The sequence below is a fragment of the Urocitellus parryii genome, chromosome 14 (assembly GCF_045843805.1).
Source record: "Urocitellus parryii isolate mUroPar1 chromosome 14, mUroPar1.hap1, whole genome shotgun sequence".
Taxonomy (NCBI): domain Eukaryota; kingdom Metazoa; phylum Chordata; class Mammalia; order Rodentia; family Sciuridae; genus Urocitellus; species Urocitellus parryii.
Window position 1 is genome coordinate 50,768,711 of NC_135544.1, and position 19,522 is coordinate 50,788,232.

Here is a 19,522-nt window from a genome sequence, read left to right on the forward strand (position 1 = left end):
TCTGAGTCAGTCTGAATCTAGGGAATAGAGAACTTCTCTAAAGAGCTTTGCAACTCTGGGCCACATAACCTCCTGATCAGGGAGATTAATGAGACCACTGGAGAATGGAAAGCCAATCAGTGCACTTGCTGTGAATAGGAGGGTTGCCGCAGTCTGGTTGGGCACAAAATAACCAAGCTGCCACAAAGCCTTGTAGGTTCAAACAGCAACTCTTTATTCCAGAACTCTCACCAGCACTCTACACACACTTCCTGGGAATTCTCCCCAACCGCCACCCACGCGGGCCCCAGGAACACACCACACACCAACCAGAACTCTCCCTGGGAACTCTCCCCAACCAACTCAAACTCCCCAGGCAATCCTCCCGAGAACTCCAAAGTAGCAGGCACTTTAGGCGGACAGTAAAGGTCTAATATACAATTGAATCAATCCAGGGTCACCTTAATGGACTCCAAAGTAGCAGGCACTTTAGGCGGACAGTAAAGGTCTAATATACAATTGAATCAATCCAGGGTCATCTTAATGGCTCGCCTCTCAACCATTACTTCTGGCAAAATGCCAGGGGCCATTCTGACTGACTGTGGCTCTCATCAGAGGGTCATTGGAGACAGGAGACATCCCTGATGCTTCCAAGGGAAGCCACATGGTCAAGCAAGACCTGGACCCATCCTAGCGCAAATGGCACTAGCAGAACTGAGAAGCTACTCTCAAGTTTCCCCATGAGGGTTAGGGTTAGGGTTAGGGTTAGGGTTAGGGTTAGGGTTGACCCCTATGGGAACTCGGCTGACTCTTAACAATAGATAGAAACGAAGTCAATTTTGACCAGCTTGATCTTAAACAGCTACCAAAAATAGTTAAGCTAAAACACATTCCTGGGAGTAATGAAGGACAATAACAGCTAGAAAAGAAGAGACAGCAACTCAGCCAACAGTCTCCATGGGGAATGTTCAGTCAATTATGGCCTTGACTCCTTCCCTTCACAAAACCCCTGTTAGTCCTCTTTATGCTTCTCCTAATAGGACCATGTCTATTAAATTGCCTACAGAAGTTCCTACAAGATCAGATACACAAATTCACCAACCAGCCGGTCAATCAACTATTTCTTTAAGACTACCAGCCCCTGATGCCCAAGACAGAGACCTACAATTCATGACCAACTCCTCTGGCTCCAGACTTTGCCCCCACCTAAAACCCTCCCTAACCCCTTTTCCAGATTTTATAACCCCTCTTTCACTTCCTAGGAATGAGAACTACTCTCCAGCAGGTCCACTCTGCTTGTTCATCTGCTTGTTCTGTCTGCTCTACAGCATCTCCACAAGGAAGCATCAAACCTAAACTCCCCACACATCGGATGAGAAGCCACCAGCCAGACAAAGACTGGTAGATCAACTTCACTCACGTGCCTAGGCACACAAAGCTTCGCTACCTACTTACTTGGGTTGATACTTTTTCAGGTTGGATAGATCCCTTCCCTACATCCAGAGAAATTACTGACACCGTTGCCTCCATCCTCAATGAGGGGATCATTCCCAGGTTCAAACTTCCCGCCACCATCCAGTCAGACAACGGTCCAGCCTTCACTTCTCAGGTTTTTCTCAACTAGTCTCCAAAGGCCTCAGCATCTCTTGAAGGCTCCCCATCCCCCACTGACCCCAATCCTCGAGTAAGGTTGAGAGGCCTAATGGCATTCTCAAGGATCATCTCACTAAACTTGCTGTTGAACTCAGGCTCTCCTGACCCAATCTCCTGCCACTGACCCTCACCTGAATCAGGCAGCCCCAAGGGCCCCCTCAGGCCTTAGCCCCTTTGAGCAACTCTATGGGTGCCCTTTCCTAATCGACCAAAGCTTTCCAATCACCCCTCCTCCCCTTGTGTCCTACCTGCCCTATCTCACACTTCTACACAAACTCCTAAGGGAACACACAGACAGGTGCCTTCCTGCACACACATTGCCTCAATCCCAGCACAACCACAAACCAGATTGGATCCTCTTCAACTGGGTAACTCAGTCTTACTTCAGAACTATCTCCTCAATCATTGGAACCTCAGTGGATGGGACCCCATACAGTCATACTTACTACCCCAATGGTGATCAAGCATTTAGACACTCCCCCGGTACCATGTCTCCTGCCTTAAAAAGGCACCTGTTCCAAATGTCCAGTCTTGGACTTCCACCATGACCACCAAACTCAAGATTTTTTGCCAACTCTCTTCTTTTACTAATCATTAATCTCTCTCAAGTTTTTATCTCAAAACACAGATGCCGCTTCTACATCCAAGCGACATGGCACCAGGATGACACCACCCACTCTCAGTTTATGGGTCAAGGCGATTGCCCTATCACTGGCTGCAATTGGGCTGTCACCCTTAACATTACAGGATTCAACCAAGCCACCTCCTATACTTCCTAGAGTCCCTATGACAGGACCAATGGCTGATACCAAAGATCTCCTCCACTCAGAAATAGTTTGATGCCATTGACAACCTTTGGCTTCAAGGAACTTTTATGGACTTTGCCCCTTCCAAGAAAACTGACTATAGCCACTGGGTGTTATTTCTGGCTTCCCTGGTGTTCCCAGACCTGTGCCCCAAACATTCCTCCACTTTCCCTCCTAGGTCCCACGCAGCCCACCATTAAGCAGGGAGTAGCCAGAGGATTTTACACCGTCCCCATGTCACTTAGAAAAACAAAAAGGGAGGAATGTTAGGTGCAGGACAGGCTGAATTGAGCTGTCTGCAGGGCATGCCAAACAAAGTAAGCTGCAGGGTGACCTGGCCACTCAAGCCCTCTGCTGGTTCTTTATCACCTGTTTGTGTCAAGTCTGAACACTTAACCCCACTCAAGGATAAACACTCGACCCCCATTGGTCTGATGCAACAGAAACCCACATCTGACCCCTGCCCCATCTGCCTGAAGGCAGAAGATGACACCCTTAGCAACTACTGTGTAATCCAATCATTGTCAGCCAACAAGGAAGGCAGCTTGCAGACCCAGAGACCCCATTAGATTTGGGCTATAAAACTCCCTCCTGCCGGGCCCCTCTCTCTTGCTCTCTCTGTCTCCCTCTCTTGCTTTCACTCTCCCTTGCTCTCTCTTTCTTCTCTCTCTCTCTCTCTCTCTCTCTCTCTCTCTCTCTCTCTCTCTCTCTCTTTTTCTCCTCTTTTGCACTGCTGCAATAAAGATCTCTTGGTTGCTCGAGTGTTGTGGTCACTTTCCTTTCAATTGGTATTTTAATGAAGACTACATTAAATCTGCAAATTTCTTTGTGTACTATTGTCATTTTAAATAGTATGGGCTTTCTGAATCCATGAACATGAGAGGATCCTTCCAAATCAGTATGTGAGGCCAGCATGATCCTGATACCAAATCAGACCACAACACAAGAAAAAACAACAAAAGACTGAATAAGAGAGAAAACTACAGACCAACACCCTGATGATCAGAGACCCCAAAGTCTCCAGTGAAATGCCAGAAAACTGAATGCAACAGCATATTAAAAAGATTATTCACCATGACCAAGAGTGAGTTATCCCAGGAATGCAAAGGTGGTTCCATGTTAGCAAATCAACAAATGTAATACATCACAGAAGGAGGGATAAAAAGCATATGATCCTCTGAATAGATGCAGAAAAAACACTTGATAAAATTCAACATTCCTTCATTCCTGAACAAATTATGAATCCAAGATTATACCCCAACATAATACAGACTAAATGACAAACGAATTGCCAAGAGTCTACTAAATGGGAAAAATCTGAAAGCATTTCCTTTAAGATCTAGAGCAAGACAAGGGCAAAGACATTCTCACAGCTCTTGTTCGATATATTTCTGCAAGGTTTTTGTTGTGTTGTTGTTCATTTTTTTTTTTTGTTTTTTGGTACCAGGGATTAAACCCAGGGGCACTTAACCAATGAGCCTCATTCTCAGCCCTTTTGTTAAATATATATTTAGAGACAGGGTCTCACTGAGTTGCTTAGTGCCTTGCTGTTGTGGAGTGTCTTTGAATGCATGATCCTCCTGCCTCAGCCTCCTGAGCCACTGGGATTATACATGTAAGCTACGGCACCTTGCTTATTTCTGCAAGTTTTAACCAGAGCAGTTAAGAAAGGGAAGAAATAAAAGGCAATAAATAGGAAGTGGGAAAGTCAAATCATCCCAGTTTGTAGATGATATGAGTCTTTACATAGGAAAAAACCAAAGACTTCACTAAAAGTCTATTACAGCTGATAAGTCAGTTGAGTAAAGTTGCAGAACACAAATCAATGTGCAAAAACCTTAGCATTTAAGACAGCATTTAAGGAGCTTTCTGAGAAAGAAATAATCAATGAAATCCCATTCATGATAGCAGCAAAAACCAAAAAACATAGTAAAATACCTTGGAATAAATTAAATCAGGAAGTGAAAGAATTCTACAATAATAATTATAAAATACTGATGAAAGAAATTGGGTGGCAAAGCAACCTCAGGGGTCTGTTGGGCTCCTTTTCCTGGCAGGGCTCTACCCTGACTTCACTCTCGAGTGCCATGGGACTGGTGCCTGGGGCTGCAGGTAGACACACAGCACTGTGAGTTCAGCATTTTCTATTTCTCCTTTACCCTCTCACAAAATTGTCAAGCTGCCTCACATTTTAAGTCAAACATGCACCTGTAGTAGTATTAAGCCCATCCCCCATTCCCACATTCCCCAAAGAATACTTCCAGTTCTCTTAAATTCTTCTGGGATCAAAACAAAGCAAAACCAACCAAATAAACAAAAATGTGTTCCACATCAGGAATTCTCTTGAAAGTACTGACTTTCTAAATGAAGATGAAGTTACTCATGTTCCCCCCCCCCCCGTTAAATTTACTTAAAACTAGATCATCCAGTTGAATGGGTCCTTAAAAGCCCCCTTGTAATATAAAACCTCAAGTTTGTAGCCTCACTATCGTTCTTCTCTTCATTCTCCATTCTCGGTGCATTGAGAAGAAGTGGAAGTCTCAACCCAGCAGTTCCTGTGGCTTTTGTGGTGAGATGTTTTTGCACGAAGCCCCACATTTGCTGTTGCAGAGGTTGAGGTCATCAGGTCAAACCACGGGGACTCGCCACCCAAAGGGAAATTAGAGGACTCAAAGGTAATTCCTATTGGTGGCATTATCTCCAGTTGTCACAGGATAAAAGGCAAATGGATCTGTCTAAAGGTGGTGTCTGACAAATAAGCATGTGAAAATGTTCCACCTAACATGTCATTAGGGATTTCACATTAAATAACCATGAGATCCTCCTGCACATCTCTTAGAAAGGCCCAAATCCAGAACCCAGACAGCACCAAATGCTGGTGGTGTTGAAGTTACACAGTCGATTCTGATGTTCCCATTTGGCTGGGAACCATTATTACATGCGGAACACCTTCAACATTGAATTCTGGCAAATGAAGATAACCAGACAATCCTTGACTGATATTTCTTTTACTCTAAACCTAATGAATTACAAATAAAAATAACTACAGGAGTAAGGAGAAAAATGTAACACCCTATATGTGCTTCAATGACTAATAAAGGTCAATAAGTCTGGGAATAAGTCTATAGAAAAATAGATTCCATTCTCTCAAGTATTGCTTTAGTTTCATGTTTTTGAATTCCTACCATCTAGACTTTAGCATTTCTACATCTATCCTCCGTAATTTTGGGAGATAATCAAATAGTTGAGGTTTATAAAGACATCTGTAATAAATGTGCAATGATGTAGAATGTCACTAAAATCATTGTTTTCAAACATGAAGTCCCTCAATGGCAAATTTATAGACTATGACATAGATTTTTAAAAAACCTTTTCTTTAAAAACAGGAGAAAGCACTGCTTGTTCAATGATGGATGAATAATGGCTTCCCAATGCATAGTAGGCACTTCAGTTGGAAATACTGACTCCATTCCCGCATTCACTGGTGAAGGATTGGAAGGGTGCCCTAATTCAAGCCTATCCCTTGCTCTCTGTTGGGATGACTTTCTGAATGGGTGTGACCAGCATATGTGTTGAGAAAGCAGCTGATGATCTGCATATATGAAGGGCACAGGGTCTCCTGGGTGGGTGCAGGCACAAGGTACAGCCAGGTTCTCTCCATGAACCCAGTAAGGCATCCTGAAAACTTCCTTCAGGTCCCAGAAACAGGAAAAGCTGTGCTCCCTCTGATCCAGTGATTAAAATTTCTCTGGCCGGGTGGTTTTGCTTTGTTTATGTGATTTTACTGTCCTTGGTCATGCTGTGTTTATTCTAACTTTATGGACACTGGGAATCTTACGTCAGTCCTGTTTACTTCTCTTGTTGGTTTGCTTTTTTATTAATTTTTAAGTAGTTTGGAGCAAAAGTTGGAGCTCATGGTTAAACATGCAGGGTGAAGTACTTTATCTTTCATGTGTCTCATCTGACCCAGGGCTTTAGGATCCTGTCATTTCTTGTTTTCTGATTTTCTTAACGGTTTCTTGTCCTTTTATGTTATGCTTTCTTAAATTTCCTAAATTTGTGCATGCATAAATGTGTGTGTATATTTAATGGAGAGGGTATTAAAAATAAATTAAAATGTTGTACTCCCTGTACTCTTGATGCTCTGATTACAGTTCCCTAGACATTTTGTCCCTTTTCCAGAATTAAGAGCATTTAGCCACATTATCTCACTAGAATGATGGTTTTCTCTTTTTCCTTTATAGGTCTAATAAACAGTCTGTAACTCAAGATTTAAGTGACACATCCCAAACAAGATTCTCCTGATGAACATTTCCTCTGTATGTCCTGATTTTACTCTGTATTTCTTAGAACTAGGCTGGACAACAGGGAGAAACATTAATCTTTTTATCCCCAATCTCTACTTAGTAAATGGAGACTTTGTAATGGTTTTTATTAAAGAACTCAAGAAAACAACCAGATAAGCATAAACTGCACAATGTACTAAATCCATAATCTTGATGGAACATATTTTATTACCTGATTTATTGAGTATTTATCATTTTTTCCAGGCATTGGGCTGATCATAAGTAACAAAATGGGGGAGAGGGGTGATTTTCAAGAGTGGTCAATGGGTTATGAGATATGACTGCACCACTAGAAAAATTTCACTAGAAGCATTATATATAAAAGAGATTATTACTACAGACACAATAATAGAATTTTCCTGTGAATACTATATTATTACATGTGCTTTTTCATACAAGATAGTTTTATAGCAGGCAGTGTGGAGTGTGGAAGGAACTAAGAATTTGGATTAAAGGTCCCTCTTCAACAGTTTGTAGCTGTGTGATCCAAAGAAAAACCACCTATTTTCAGTTTTATCTCAATTTCCTCGTGTGCAAAATAATGACAGTTATTTGTTGCACAGGATTATCATAAGGATTAAGTGAGTTCACATAATCAAATACAGGTCATAATGTACACCTGAATATTTTTATTACCACCTTAGGCTATCCTGATTATTTTACATCATCAAACTTATAATCATGATCATTTTCTTCTTAGAAGCTGTACAAACTCAGCACTTATTGATTTTACCAAGATATACCTTCAGAGGCATCACATAGGGTAGCCTCAAATCTGGAACAGCATTTGTTCCAGAAGCTTTAGGTGAGATTAGACTTAATGTAAGAGGAGGAAACCAACTAGGGATATGGAGAAAAATGCTAAACGCACATCAGAGGGGGAATAAAAGTCCAAGAAAATAAAGGGTCACAGAAGAAATAAACACAAATAATAAGTAAGTCTTCCCCCAACTCTATCTTCTGCTCAAAGACAGGAGCCAGTAGAGAGAGGCTTTGTCAGTGGCAAACTCAATGACAGTCCTCCTCCAGTGGGTCCTCCATAAATGCATACCATCTACCTCTCTAGTTCAAGGACATAGCCCTCTCATCTCTCTTTAGCTTTATATTTTCATACTTTCATTACATGTTTCTTAGAAATTCCTCAATGCTCCTCAGCTTTTCATTACAAGAACAAATACTTGAGATCATCAACTTCCAAAGAGAAAGGTTCATTTTGGGGATCATTCAGCTTCCAAACTACAGCATGCTCTGTGGAAACTGGCAAGTCATGAGTTGTTAATTCCATTTTACAGATGGAGAACTGAAAAGATAGTCAAATAAATTAAATTACTTGCATAACATTGAAAAGATAGTTAAGATTGCTGACACTTTCATTTCTGTCCACATTGTACCCTCCCACACCAAAAGTTTATTTTCCTATGAATCCTTACTTTGTCCTCTTTGTATTTCCACTACATCTTTTTTCAGTTTTCCCTTGTTTCCTGCCTGAGACTTCAGCTTTTTATTGGATCTACCCAGTTTTGCTATTAGCATGAAAGACTAAAATGTTTTGCCTGGAATTGGCAGCAGATTCCACGTCAATTGCAGTTACATGTCCCCAAAGACACACAAGTCTCTGTGAGCTGTGTCACAGCAGTTCCAGGGGTTAGAAGGCCAATTTGGTCAAAGGGGTTGTCTTTTAAGGAGAAACTGCTATCTGCTGAATTGTAACACTTGGCCTGAGGACTGAGGCCTTGTGAGAAATACAACAACTTTTGCAGTTAAGTGGCTCAAACCATCTTTCATCAAAGTCATTGGGACATCAGGAGGAGACTGTTAAGTGTAGTCACATTTGTGTCACTTTAGTTTGCACTTAGATAAGTTTCTGAACTTCCTTAAACTGTCATTCCCATCAGGGTTGCACGCCTAGCATTTCAACATTGAACCCACCCAGACACTACGTTGATTGCAACAATAGCAACCTTGGAAATGGCCCTTATTAGCAAGACGGAAATACCCTGAAAGAAAAAGAGTTTCCAAAATACTAGGAATAGTGTGTATGAAATGATCAACTTAAAAATATGTTTGCTGTACAAGAAGTGCAAATTAAAATAAGAAATTAATCAAATAATGTTATGTGCATTATGAATAATAAATCACAGTGAAACCACTATTCTGTATAATTATTATGTGCCAGTAAAAAAGAAATAGAAACATTATTTCAGCTAGAAAATGAACAAGGAAAAAAATGTTTATAAGTTATTGAGTTTGTGCAGCCACAGAAATTGTCTCCAGTTGTATTAAGGAGGAAATAAACAGAAGAAAATATAAATATATGAAAAAGGAATTAGCTCAATCTTAAAAAAAGAATAAAATCCAGATACATACTGCAACATAGGTGAACCTTGAAGTATTATACCAAGTGAAATATGCCTGATGTAAAAATAAAAATATTGTATAATTCCACTTTTACAAGGCACCTAGAATAAGCAAATTCACAGAGTCAGAAAGTAGATGGAGGCTACCAGGGATTGGTAGAAGAAAAACAAAAAGTTATTATTCATAGATAAAGATAAAAGCTGGAGAGGTTGCAGGGTAAAAGGTTCACTTTTATATAGTTGGTGGGACTGCAAATTAGTATAACAACTTTGGAAAACAATATGGAGACTCCTAAAAAGATAAGGAATGAAACCAACATATGACCCAGCTATTCCACTCCTTGGTGTTTATCCAAAAGAAGTAAAATTAACATACTATAGTGTTATAGGTACATTTATTTATGGCAGTGCAATTAACAAGAACCAAGTTATGGAACCATTTCACATTTCATGTGCCGGTCAATAGATGAATGGAATAAGAATATATATATATATATATGTATATATATTCAGCCATAAAGATGAATGAAATTATGTATGTCACTTGCTGATAAATGGATGGAACTGGAGAAGATCATGTTAAATGAAATAAGCCAGACTCAGAAATTCAAGGGCCTAATGTTTCCCCTCCTATGTGAAAGCTAGAGCAAAATAAGGTAAGACAAAAATCCCTGTGGGGGTGGGAGGACAGGATCCTGTGAAAACAGAAGGTAGATCAGTGGAGTAGAGCAGGGAGATAGAAGGGGAGGGAGGAGGGACAGGAAAAGGAAGGAATGATTGAGTTACATAAAAATTATGCTCTGTGTATATCTGGATACACCACAGTGAATTTCACCTTTGTGGGTATTTATAAAGCACCAATAAGAAAAATTAAAAAATAAATAGATCAATAGAGCAGAGGGAGGGGAACAGAGTGAAAGAGGAGGGGAGAGAAAGAGGAAGTGCAGAAGACTGGAATTGAGCAAGATATTCCATGCATGTATGGTTATGTCAGAATGAAGCCCACTGCTGTATAACAACAAAGCACTAATAAAAAAATTTTTAAAAAATGGAGGTCATAGAATAATTGTGATTTCCCCCCTTGATTATGATTACTTTGCAAGGTTTCAGGTTGCATGGTCATTTTTAGAGTGTTGTACTACTCTCTAAAGTGCCTGTATTAAATAAAACTTAGTCACACACAAAAAGGTATTCTTTTCCAGAAATTGATAGTTGTAGTGGTTGCACAACATAGTGAATGTACAGAATGCTACTGAATGATAACTGAAAATTGGCTAAAATGCTAAATTTCATGTGTGTTTTACCACAGTAAGATATATTTAGGGGGAAAAACAGAATTTAGGTGACTGAGCAAGAGGACAGGAGATCCAGAGTGGGTGGTTATGCAGTCGGGAATTCCAGCTCAAATAATTTAGAATAACTAACACAAAACTTGTGTCTCACCTCTGTGCTGTCATTCATCTCATACTGACAATACCATTTTCAACCAAAAAAAACTTGAGCCAGCAACTGGCCCAACTGCTGTGGCTTCCTAACCAACTCATCCTTACTGCAGTATCCACCAATTCTCCGTGTTTCCTGACTTATGTTATAACCTCCTGATTCAAAGCTCTGGGAAGGTGTGTCTGAAAAGCAGATTCTCCATCATAACTAGGTTGTCCCAGCAAGGAAGTATATTTTTGGTGGCTGCAATGGCAAGGGAGCCCTATAGCCACCGAGACTTTCATTGTGGGAATCTTGCAGGCATGGGAGTGTTAAGTCAGGTGGATCTTAAGAATGAGAATATTTATTGTTGTGCTTTGTGTTTCACGGTTATGATTCTTGTTCAATAACCATTGGTGTTTTAATTCTGATCAATATGGCTGCACTTTGCATGAAATCCATTTTGAGCTTTCTCTTGAAACACAAGCTGTAACTGAACCAAGTGGATGGCTGATAGTCACCCTTCACTAATTGTGCACCAGTATGTAAATGCAATAGTTGGTGTCCAGGAGTTCCCCTAGAACTGACCATTTGAACCTGAAATAATACACCTTCTGGGACTAGAGATACCAGAGACTTCATGTTGTCATTTACACACATCTCCCTGGGACACTACTACTTCTATTCACTACGAAAAAGCATTGGCTACTGCAAGCCCTGCCCAAGTGGATAATTCTTTGACTTTATCTTGGGCAACTTGATGACATTGCAAACTGGATGAGTGCCACCTTTATGAGCATGGTCTCCCTAGACTACGGGGACAATTTCTTTTGTAGATGCAAAGTGTTTGGTTTGTTACTAGCATTCTATGCTCAACTTTCTTTTACCTATATTTCCCTATATTTTTGTATATATTCCTTTGTTCTTATAGGCTACTTCTGTGTGCATCACAATAAACTGATCCACTTAGAAACTCTCTTTACTTTTCTCGGCTTGAATTAAAGGATAAAAAGACCTATCCCTTTTAGAGGAAGCACAATTCTTGAGGTTACATTTGTCATCAGCTACTGGAGAACTGGACCACACTGGCTGGTGTGTCATTCATGTAGGAACACTTTTGTAAATTACTAATTAAAAACTTTTAAATATTATTTTTAGTTGTAGATGAACACAGTACATTTATTTATTTATTCATTTATTTATTTATGTCGTGCTGAGGTTTGAACTAATGCTAGGCAAGCACTCTATCACTGAGCTACAACCCCAGGCCCTGATTAAAATTTAAACTCAAATGAACTTTCTAGATAAAAATATGCAATGTGCAGCAAAAACCTGGAAAACTTTCAAGAAAACCATGCAACATATAAAATAGTATCCAAAGGAAATAAATAGAAGCAGCAGACCCTTATGTTGGGCTGCCCAGATCCCCAATTAACATGGAAGAAGTCATTTCCCAGTTGTCATTAGTGATTCCAACAGGCAGCCTTAAGTCTTGCTTGGAAATACTTTTACTAAATAAATCTTTCCCAAGACCACATCCCTTTTGAGTATATCTTGAACCTGAGAAGGGCTGACGTGAGGAAATAAACTCTTTTCCTCTTTGCCCCCAGCTTGGCTCCATTCTGAAGTACCAGCCCAGGTTCAGGGATGAGGTGGGCATCGTGGCTTAGATATGAGGTACCCTCCAAAAGCTCATGTGTAAGAAAATGCAAGATCATTCAGAGGCAAAATGACTAGATTATGAGGGTTGTAACCTAATCAAAGGCTTAATCTACTGATTCAGATTGACGGGTGGTTACTAGCCAGGCAGGATGTGGCTGGAGGAGGTAGGTCACCGGGGACATGCCTTTGGAGTAGGTATCTTATCCCTAGTGGGCAGAGAAAGAGCTCCGCTCACTAGGGATAAAGGGCTGCTCTTCCCCTTTATACCCTTCTGCCAGGATGTTCTGCCTCAAGTTGGGCCCCGAGCTGTGGAGTCAGCCCTCTATGAACTGAGACCTCTGAAACCATGAGCCAAATAAACCTTTTCTCCTCTAATTGTTCTTGCCAGGTCTTTGGGTCATAGTCACTAAAAACCCTGACTAAAACAGTGGCATTCTCTAAGGCCCTGACTGGAAAACATTAAGCCCAAGTTCTTCCTTTTCCCGTTCCTGCTTCTTTCATTCCATTACACAAATGGTATGCCTGAAACTGTTTCCTAATAAAATTTTTGCCTGCTAAAATTCATCTCAAAATCTGCATCCCCAGAAACCCAAACTGCAATACAGAGTACTGCTGGAAAATGACATGGACGTGACGGGCCACCACTCTATCATTTTAGCAGTCGACGTTTTGAGATGGCTTCATGGTTGAATATGCAAATAGCACAGTTATAGAATACCTTAAAATTAGCAAAGGGGAGGACTGAGAGTATAAAATGTAAACTCTGAAATGTGGAAGTTAAACTTAAAGAATTCTCCACAAATACCAAAGAAACATCAACTGAAGTGAGAGGAAATGTGAGAAATGAGAATAGCTATCAGAGATGTCCAGCTGCTAATTGGTGCTCCTAAAGAACAGAAAACACATGAAACAACAGAGAAAGATAAAGAAAATTAAAAAATTTTGCAATATTGAGAGCCTTGTAAATAAGATAATTTTTCCTAAATCATCAATCTGGAGTATTTGAATTATTTGATCCTACTGCTTTGTATCAGTGTTTTGTTGATACATAGCAAATTACCCCCAAACCATAGCAGTTTGAAAGAACACATATTTATTATTCCACAGTTTCTGTAGGTGGAATAGGGGAAAAGTTTATCCCAGTCTTCTTCCCCAAGTTCCTAACAAGGCTGCACTCAAGACACATCTAGGAAGGGGTCAGCTTTGAGTTCAGTCAGTGGTTGTGGCTGAATTCAGCTCCTCGAGGCTGCTGAACCAAGTAGCTCAGTTTCTCACTGTTGGCCCAAGGTCAGCCTCAGACCTGTCATATGGGAGTCATTGTTAACAATGTGAATTCATATAAATAATAATAAAAACATTTTTCCATATCTCTGATTGCAACCAACTACAATTTGATTGTTTTTTTTTTTTCATGTATACTTCATCATTTTGTTCAAAGGTAAATGCATTCCCAAAACTCACCCAAAAAAGCAATGATTTGGTAAGGTGATAAGCAGTGTAGAGAAACTTCAGGTGCCTCAATGTACCTGAATAAAACCATCATTTAACCTGTTCAGAAAAACAAATACAGATGGTAAAAATAGTCGGTGAGAATAGGTTTGGTGTAATACCTGAGCTGGTTCAATGTGAATTGAGCGGGATTTTCACAAAGTTAGTCAACTGCAGATCCCTGTCTGAATCAGCATCTGCTCTGAACTGTTTGAATGGCTGTCAGCTGTCATCAGCTCCCTAGGTAGCTTTGCCAAGCAAGCTTATGGTAAGGAAGTGCTGGGGTTGCCTATCTCCAAAAGGGACCTAGCAGGCCTCTGCTCCAAGGACATGGTGGCATCATTTAGGAACATCCAGGAAAGTTCAGACATCATTCCCTGAGATTTATTTCTAGCTTTGGCCCTAGTAGGTGGCTACTTGAAAATTCATAGATTTCCATTTCATCAATTTTAAAAAAGATAAAGTTAATCTGTGGCTGGGAACAGGTATTAAAACAAAGAACAAAAAGAAAAGTGTCAAAGTTCAGAGGCTGCTCACGAGTAGATTGTGGCCTTACAGGAAATGGGGATTTAGTCTGGGATCAGGACAGGATGTTCGGAAGCTTCAAACTGCAGATTCAGCTAGTTTTTTGTTTGTTTGTTTGTTTGTTTGCTTTAAAGTTTTCTTGTGTAAACGCCCAGATAAAAATGAAGTTTACACCAACCAGGGTTATTTGGCGGGCTGTGCACTTGCAGGGGATCAAACTTCACTCCTCCTCCTCCTCCTCCTCCTCCTCCTCCTCCTCCTCCTCCTCCTCCTCTTCTCCTTAGCTATACAGGACAGTAGAGTGTATTTTGACCTATTATACATACATGGAGTACACCTTATTCTTATTAGGATCTCACTCTTCAGGTTGTACATGATGTGGAGTTTCATTGGTTCTGAATGTTTGGGCTTCACTCTTGAGGCCAGAGTGAATTTATCCAGATCCCCATACGAGAAGAGCATATGGACTCTTCATGCGCAAAGTTCCTCATGAAAAGAAAAGCCTGTATCGGGCAGGGAGGTGATAGAAAAGGATGAAACAGGCCAAGGGCAAGAGAAACAGAGGGGAGCAGTGACGATGGAGAGGGCAGGCACCCTGGTGAAGCAGATGGCCACTGTATTAGTCAGGATGACTTGTCTTGCAGGTGAGAGAAAAACCCAACTCGAGATGCCTCGAACAATAAAGAAAATTTATTGGAAATATAACCTGAAGCCCCAATAAAGTGTGAGGTGACTCCAGAAGTTATAAATCTGTGGCATCATTAATAAAACCAGGTTTTCTTCTTTGAATCTTTCATTCTGTCTTCTTCAGCATATCATCCTGGCCTTCACAATCACAGGTCAGCTACAGCAGTAGCAGATGCCACCATCCCAAAGAGAAAATGAGAACACAGTTCCCAGAAATCCCCAACACTCCTCCTCTATCAAAAAAGGAGAGTTGTATGCTCCTCTCCAGACTGACCACTGGCATGCAAAGTAAGATCATTATAATTGAGTTCAAGTGATAAGAACTTATCTGGGTGATAGTTAGGATCACCTTCTCTAAAAATGAACAGTGCATAAAACTGGGGTTCTGAAAGCAAAGAAGAAGGGGGATATTAGGCATTCAACCAGCAATATTTGCCCCACCATCTGTCAACTAAGTTGTGGCTGTTAAGGGCCATGTGATTCTAGTGTTCACAAACTGATTACTTTAGAAGCTTGGAATTTTGATGTTTATATAAGATCTCCCACTTTAAAAAAATGTCGGCAATAAATTCAAAACATTTAAAAACACTATGTGGTCAACATCTTTCAGTCCAAATAAAAGACATCTATAGTCCAAACATGTCCTGCAGGTCACCAGTTTGCAACTGCTGGTGTATGCTACTGGTTTATTTAAGTAAAACTTTCTCTATTTAGAAAGTAAAGTTCAATTTTACCATGTTAGTAACTGAATTATCCAAATATCAATCGCATTTTTTTTGATCGGGTAGGTTTTGCTCAACTCTAGAAAACCTCAAATGACACAGTTAATAAATATTTCAGAAAACAATGTAGGCAGGAGACACACCACATGCAAGAGACAACATTTACAGAATTTTCTTCTTAACTGAGGGTTTTAATTTGACAAGTTAAGTATTAAAACAATGAAGAAGTCACAATGCATTTAATAATAAATGTGCATCTCCCCCTTCCCTTCCAGTCCCCTGTGATTTTTATTTGTTTTCATTAGCAGGTACATTAATTACCATCACATGAGCAAATCAAAGTGTTCAAGGACACTCAAGCAATTAGTTAGCATGATAATAAAAAGAAGGGGTGCATAAGAAAAAAATCAACTAACTAGAGAGACTTAAAGTTTATACATATCTCTTTTCAATCATCTTCCTTTCCAAACTATGGATAAAATTTTTTTTAAATTGATACACATATTCTCAAGAGTCAGGCTTTCTTGAAAAATGTTACTGAATCTCTTCAGAGGAATAGCAGGAATCAGGAAACGTTAACCTCCTTAGTGTAAGGAGCACTTAGTGAGAAAGTAAGTGTATTTCTCTGTTCTCCGGGTTTTCAAGACTTCCCATTTCATCCCAGGTCCATTAATTCTTGCTTAGTTGCTGCTTCAGACTTTTGGATTGGAGTCCTAAAAAAGTAAAACTGTTAATTAACTTGTCCTACAAATGTAGATATTTTATGCATGTATGTAACTTGGAACTATTAAGAAGCTAAAACCAATGCTCTGATATCCTACTTCCTATTGGATAGGTTATTGGAAACACCAACAGTGAAGAAATGGAAACCAGAGAGGGAAGGAACACAAGGAGAGAAAAATACCATCCTGAGGTCCAAAGAGTCATCTGGACACTTATCATAATATGGAAAGGAGAGGTGACCCGGTGACGTTATGGGATGTGGGTCATTATTCTCTGGGAGATGGAGTCCATTCCCACTGTCCTTAGGGACTATTCCTGAGAAAGTGGGGAAATTGGAGGTCACCATAGCTTTCTAGCTCAGATACTTCCATCTTCTTCTTCTTGGTTAGTGGCCACACTCAGAAGCAAGATTTTCATGTTAGCACCCACCAGACAATCAACAGGTACTGTTCTTGGTGAACTTCTTCTAAGAACACATGGTTGGAACTTTTCCCTTGTTAGTAAGGAATGATACGTTATTATAATAATTAGACCACGGATCTCTTATGTTAGATGAAGACATTGCTTATCTTTAAAAACAGTAGCAGTCTTTGTGCTAAATTAGATGCAAAAATAATGGTAGGTCATTAGAAATGCAATGTTTTACCCATCTTCATAGAATTATTTCCTTCATAAAAATATTCTTTACCTCTTCTTCACTCGTTAATTCTACCCAACGTCAGGGGCCAGTTCAGATTCCAACTACTCAGTCAATGGATCCTCCTCTTCCTTAAGCACTATAAACCCATTCATTTTCTCCTGTGTTCTCACATTCCTATCTGTTATGGTTTCCACCTGGCATGTCCCTAAAAAGCACATGTGTTGGAAACATGGTCCCCAAGGCAGCAAGATTCAGAGGTTGGGCTTTTAGGCAATAATTTGCTTAATAATTTGAGTGGACTACTGGGTGGTTATTGTAGGCGGATGGGTCTTGGTAGGAGGAGATGGGTCATTAGGGGTGTGCCCTTGAGGAAGATATCTAGTTCCTGGCTCCTTTTTCCTCCTCTGTGCTTTCCTATTGCCATGAGCTGAGCTGCCTCGTCCACCACACCCTTCTGCCATGATGTTCTGTCTCATCTCAGGCGCAGAGCAATGGAGCCGGCTGAGCATGAGTCTTCTGAAACCATGAGCCCAAATTAAAGTTTTCTTCCTCTAAGTCATTCTCATTAAGTATTTGAGTCACAGTGATAAAAAGGTAACTAACACAGTATCTTTCACTTTGGCACAAGTAATATGTGAAGAATTAAGTACTTCATGTATATGTGATTTGTCTCTCAGCTAAAAATATGAAATTTCGGGGGGCGGGAGGAAAGGAACTTAAATTCATACCTTTTTCAAGTATCCCCAAAAGAGTACCAGGCATGACAGAATATGCTCAGAAACTGTTTTATGATTGAATGAATTCCATTTTTTAGTTCACAAACACTGACTTTTATTCCAATTTGTGGTCTAATTTCATACTCTACTGTTATGGTTTAGATATGCTGTCCCCCAAAAGCTCATGCATGAGACAATGCAAGATTTGGAGGAGAAATGACTGGGTTATAGCCTTATCCTAATCAGTGGATTAATCCCTGATGGGATTGATTGAGAAGTAACTGGAGGCAGGTGGAGTGTGGCTGGAGGAGATAGTTAATTGGGGGTGTGGCTATGGGGTATATATTTGTATGTGGAGAGTGGAGTCTCTCTCTTTCTGCTTCTGATCACCATGTGAGCTGCTTCCCTCTGCCACACACTCTGCTATGATGTTCAGCCTCACCCCAAGCCCTGAGGAATGGAGCCTGCTGTCCATGGATGGAGACCTCCGAAAAAGTGAGCCCTCAAATAAACTCTTCCTCCTACAACTGTGTGGTTGGGACTTTTAGTCATAGTGGAGAAAAATCTGACTAAAACATTTACCTTCTACTACAAAAAAAAAAAAACCCTCTAATTAGAATTATTCCAGGGCTGAGGATGTGGCTCAAGCCGTAGCGCACTCGCCTGGCATGCGTGCGGCCTGGGTTCGATCCTCCAGCACCACATACCAACAAAGATGTTGTGTCCACCAAAAACTAAAAAATAAATATTAAAAAATTCTCTCTCTCTCTTTCTCTCTCTTTAAAAAAAAAGAATTATTCCACCTACAAGTGATAGTAAGTACCATAAATGATAAAACTTTATGTTCTCTAGTATGAAAATATAGAAATGATTCTTTAAATTTTACCTCATACAACAGAAGTATATCACTTTTTCAATAACTACAATCAATATCAATCAATATTAAAATCCAATGATATATGAACTTATAGATAATATATAGGCCTTGCTGTTTGAGATACCCCAGGACAAAGGTGGTAGGATGTGTTAGGTTACCCTGCAAAAATCCAGTAAAAAATCCCAAAGATTTAGACACCATATTCCAGGTAAGCTCAAGAGACATTTAAAAAAAAAAAAAACTCACCAGTGAACACCTGATACTTACAAGGAATGAAGAAGTTATAGAGGTAGGAATCGGTGGTGGTGGAAAATCAGGCTTTGTAATTAGCTAGAAAGAAGACAAAAACAAAGTAATTTGAAGATAAGGTCTTGAAAACAGTTGTGCTTAATGAAAAGGTTTAAATTATTTTCAGAAATGGAGAATTTATAACCCTACCCATGAGAATATTCTAAACCCATGAGTTGCTTTCATGTTGGGGCACAAATATAATTCATGCATAGTCCAATGACACTGGAAGATGGTTACTATGGACTTAGTGTTTGTGTCTCTCCATAATTTCTTATGTCGAAGCCCTAATCCCCATGTGATGGTGCATGGAGGTGGGGCCTTTGGAAAGAACGTAGATTTTGAAAGAAGAGCTCTCAGGATAGGATTAATGCCCTTACAAGAAAAGACACAAAGAAATTATCTCTCTTTCCCCACCAAGTGAGGAGACAGTGAGAAGGCAGCTATCTACAAGCCAGGAAATAAACTCTCCAGACACCAAATCTGCCAGCATCTCCATCTTGGACTTTCCATCCTTTACAAAAATGACAAATAGATGCTATTTAAGCCACTCAGTTTATGCCATTTTTGTTATATCAGCCCAAACTGACTAATAATGGTGCTTCATGAAGCAGACTGGTACTCTTCTTCT